Genomic DNA, 5,296 nt, shown 5'->3' with positions numbered 1-5,296 from the left:
TTGAGATGCTCTTTTCTTTCATACTCTTGTTCCTTTTGATCTTTACTTGGGGTTTTCATCGTGGAGGTGCTGATGGAGTAGTTCCACTCGCCGAGCACTTGACGGTCATCTATGGGTTCAGTAATCTTTAAAGGCACAATTGGAAAAATTACCCCCTCCTCTTCCTCTCTTATAGTGTAATGCCCCGGACACACCCGCCGGTGGTCGTTACTCCTGGCGGGATCTAGACTGGCCCCATAGATCAATACTAGTCTTTTCTGCGCACTTTGTCCTCACTCGTGCGCACCCGGGAGCAACTTCCCGGTCGGTCACCCATCCTGAAACTACTCCAAGCTGAGCACGCTTAACTTTGGACTTCTTTCTGAATGGGCTCCCGGAAAAGAAGGAATTCCTTATTGATGTGAGTAGTCTATCATCCCTAATAAGCCAGGCTATCACATATAGCTTCAAAACCATCAAAGGCCATGGTTTCAAAATCTTCTGCTTCTTCATCTCTTGGCCTTTTCTCCCTAGAGCTGGTAAATAAAGTTATAAGCCATAGGCAAAAAAGAGAACAAATGCAAACAAAAGGGTAGCTGCATTCTACAAATGCAAACACATACCAAGATGCTTCATTTGCTGCTGCATTCTCCACTGCTTCATTTGCTGATGCATTCTCCACTGCATCTTCAGTCTCCATTGTTGATGCATTCTCCTCTACATCTTCAGTCTCCGTTGTTGCTGCATTCTCCTCAGCATTGGCTGATGTCCATCTTTCCTCCTCTCCAAATGATGCATCCACTGCATTGTTACAAAGCCTAGCAATATTCCCCAGAACTCCACATTTTTTGCATGCACGCTTCTTTGGTAGACGACCCTCCTCACCTGCTCTAATCCTCTGGTTCCTTGGTCTTTCTGGTAGTCTAGTAATGACAGGAGCGTGGAGTTTGAACCCTGGATCTACTATGTTCCATTGATCTTTCCCCAAGAGTGCAGGCACATTGTCAGCATAAGCAGCCATAAATTTGGCAACAGAGAAATACTCAGAGCAATATTGATCAGCTTCACCATCTGCACCCCCGATAACGGTCATCAGATGTAGGGCATGTATGCATGGCTTCCCACGGATCTGCCATTGCCTACAAGTACATTCTCTAGTACTTAGGTTCACAGGATACCTCCATACCCTATTTTTAGTGTCAGTATAAGTAACCTCTCCCTCATATGTACCAGATCAAATACATTTCATCTTCAGTCCTATTGCCTTCAAGTGCAATGCCTTAATCAGTGATGGGAGCATTTGATGACCAACATATTGTGTTTCTGCAATTCTTTTGCGAACATCCATCTTTATCATGATCATCTGCCTCATCTTGTTAAATGCTTGCCACAACAAGAGCCCTTTCACTGACTTGAACTTTGAATTGAAGCATTCTGCAAGGTTACTGGTCACATAATCTACTTTGCAGATTTCATTGAATTTGCTTCTTGACCACATCTTGCCATGATGTGCATCCATGTACTCCTTCACAAGAGGATTTTGAGCATACAACACTCTCAAATGGTGTTCATGCTTCCTTTTGCTGCATGTGTATGATGTTGGCCATAAGTTCTCATCATAAACTTTACCTTTGAACTTCTTTTTGAAATTATGCCCTAGGTGTCACATACATTCCCTATGCTCCACTCCAGGGAATACAATTTCTACTGCACTCTCTAAACCCTTGGAAGCATCTGTGTGTATAGCTAAACCTGGGGGTGTGCCTATAATGTTGCGCAACTGCTGCAGAAACCAGACCCAACTTTCCTCAGACTCTGCCTCCACCACACCAAATGCAACTAGGAATAGCCAGTTGTGTCCATCAACTGCAGAAGCTGCTACTAGTTGTCCTCTCCATCTTCCAGTCAAATGTGTAGCATTTATAGCCAAATAGGGCCTGCAACCATCTAGAAACCCCTGCCAGCAAGCCTTGAAACAAACAACAGCCCTTCTGAAGCACTCCTTCTCAAATGACTTCCCTTTTATTTTGAATGGAACTGTATGCTTGTCAATCTCTACAACACTCCCTGGACTTGCCATCTCCACTTCAGCTTTGAAAGTGTAAAGCAGCTGAAAACTGTCATTCCATTGACCATTAATTCTGTCAAGAGCCTTTTCCCTAGCATTGAAAATTCTCATGTAAGGAATTTCTATCTTGTACTTCTCAAAAAGCTTCCCATGGAGTGCTGTTGGACCTAGTCCAGGTTCTTCTCTCAGCCAATCCAATATAGCATCTGCCACCCACCTAGTTTTTGCTAGCTTGGTTTTGGCCTTCCCCCCTCCCCTCCAGGTGGACAGGTGTGCTTGTGTGGGTTTTTCTTTATCTGAAACAAAATAAAAGGGTAAAAACAGTTAAGAAACCTTACTCAATGATCTGAAACTAAATTACTAACTGAACTTGGATTACCTGAATATATTTGCTCTTTCTCATATGAGATGCATGCAACTTCCACCTACACCTAGGATATGGACAAAAAACTGTGAACCTTGCTGGCTCACTCCTTTTAATCTTATAGGTGTTTTCAGATATAATGCACCATGTTGTCACTGCATTCCGACGGTCCACCATTGATTGGAAAATGGTACCTACACTAAGCTCAGGTTTTTCCCTGTTCCACTCAATTGTTGGCATGTCATCACCATCATATTCATCCTCGATTAAGCTGTCCATGTTCTCCACCTTCTGTTCATCATCAGTGTCATCAAACCTAGCTTGGCTGATGGGCTCCTCCATATATTCATCATCCACTGCTTGTTGACTGGCTACATCGACCAGTTCAGGAAACATCATCTCGTCTTCATCATCATTTGTAGGCACTGCCTCGTCAGGTTCTGCATCTTCTTCTACACCAACTGTAGAAGGTACACGAGAAGCAGCAGCTGAATCGGAACCAAAATTGGCAGCAGGCATGTTGTGGCTCCATGAACCACTTGCTTTACTTGGTGTCGACCTACAAGGAGTGCTGGGGTGCTGTCTATTAGCACAGACAGATGATGTCTGAACTCCCTTCCCCTTCGCCCGTTCTGCGCGTGGCTGAAGCACATCGATTTGGAGTTTACCGAATCGGCAACCAGCAATCCCAGCAAAAGGCAACGGCATATGATCGTCGCAAGTTAGTGGGAGAAATCTTTGCTCGTCACTGCTGAAGTAATTCAGCTCAACAGCATCGACATCACTCCAGGGATAGGTGTTTCGGAGCTCATCTCGCAAATCTTTGAAAGATATGCTGGTTTCTACCACTTTGGGATAGAAAAATGATGAAATCAAATGCGGTTTAGTACCACGCAACACACTAGTTTCCATTCTAATTGCCAGTCGAAAAGCCGGTGCGAGATCAATCCTATTTTGTTGAAACAAAGGCTTCAGCTAGCCGGGTAAAATCGAGCACAAATTCGAACTATTCAAGCAAACAGAAGTCAAATACGGCCTACAATATGACTTAGAACGTCAATTCGAGAGGAAACGATGCTTACCCAGGTTTAATCCATGAATTATCTGCCGCGGATTCGACCCAATCCTCTCCACGGTTGACTGCCTTCCAGGCGTCCTCACTCAACATCGCTATGTAATCCCAGATGGGGAGGTGGGCTATATCTGGCGGAGACGCCGCGTCGCCGATGAACGGAATAGGGGCATAGGGTGGAGGAAACAACTGCTATGGACGCGGCACGACACCGGCGGAGGGGGCGGGGTGACGCGGTGCGGTGCGGCCTGTCTAGATCTGTTTTAGATTCAGACAAGCTGCCCAATACGTGTCTCCTTGCGGTCCCACCCGTCACCAAGCAACGGTCAGACAAAGACTCGGCCCCACTCCTCAGTAATTAACGGCCAATGGATGGTCAAGACGGCAAACGCCCGCTATGAGCATTTGTGAGAGTTTCAGCTAAGGAAGAGGGGGAAAGTGAGCAAAAGTTTGGAGCGTGGGGAAAAGTGAGCACAACTAAGGAACCAGGGGCACTAATTTAAATATCCCAAAATAAAATATATGGAAATTAGGGTAAAATGATTCCCGACATTACAAAATTGGAGAAAAATGGGTTTGAAATTATTTTGGTATTTTTTAAAATGATTTTTATTGGATTTTACTAGAGCTGTAGCATAGTTTGATTTATTTGAATTTTTGTAGATTTTATGTGATGTTAGAAAAATGTTCAGGTTGTAGAAAATCTTTTTCTGAAAATTTTGATATATTACATGCCTAGATTCTATTTTATTTTTTCTCTTTATTTTATTTTCATTGTGTTTAAAAAAACTTTCTCCTGCCGAACTGGGCCGGCCCAGCTAGCCAGCCAGGCCAAGCCCAGCCCAGCGCCGCCTTCCCAGACCCCGAGCCGGTTTCCAGCCGCGCCACGGCGCGCCGTCGCGCCGACCTCGGCGTTTGTGCCAAGGCCGGACTTCCCTGCCTCCTCGCGCAAGGCGCCGCACTCGGGGCCCTTTAAAAGGAGCTGAACCCCCTCTCTCTCCTCGCGCCGCCCCCTTTCTTCCCCGCATCGCGCTGCCGCCGCCTACTGCCGCTTTCGGCCGCCGCCGCCCGCACTGCACGCCACCGCCGCCCGCGCTTTGCCCGCTGCCGCGTGAAGCCACCGCCGCCGAGCGCCATCGCCGGAGCCCCGCGCCGCCTGCCGGAGTTCGCCGATCCACCGCTGCCGCCAGAAAAAAAACCGCCGCCGCTGGTTTACGTCGGAAAACCCCGAACCGGTAATAAGACCGCCCCAGTCCGGTTTAGTTTTTTTGGTTTTGTTTTTAAAGCCGATTTTATTTTAGTTAGGTTAATCAGTAAACGTTCACTAGTTTATCTTCTTTAGCAAACAGTTTTCATTCATTAGCAATCGGTAACGAACGTTCGCTATTTAGTCTTTTCTTTTTCTGTTAGTTTTAGACAGGGACCCATCCATGAATATTTTATTTACAGATTAGTCCCTGTTCTTCAAACCTTCATTACTTTTTACTCATTTGTCCAAATCCAACGAAACCAACGCCCACTTCTTCGTTACGATCCCCTCTATCCAGTAAAACATCTTAAACATGTCTTTGAAAGTTTTAAAAATTGAATTCAAATAGATTTGTATTTGAACTTCGTTTGATCGTAACTTGAGTTTCGTAACTCTGATTTAATTGATTCTTTTTACAAATCGAAGCTCTTGACCTAAGCTTTCTGATAAGGCCAAATCCACCTAATTTTGATACTGTTAGAAATTGTTTTATGTTGCAAGAGTTATTTGCTTGGTTTTGGATGTTTTTTAAATTGTCTTCTTCGTTCTTCCCGATCTTTTGAG

This window comes from Triticum urartu, chromosome 5 (assembly GCF_003073215.2).
Source record: "Triticum urartu cultivar G1812 chromosome 5, Tu2.1, whole genome shotgun sequence".
Taxonomy (NCBI): domain Eukaryota; kingdom Viridiplantae; phylum Streptophyta; class Magnoliopsida; order Poales; family Poaceae; genus Triticum; species Triticum urartu.
Note: the sequence above shows the minus strand (reverse complement) of the source record.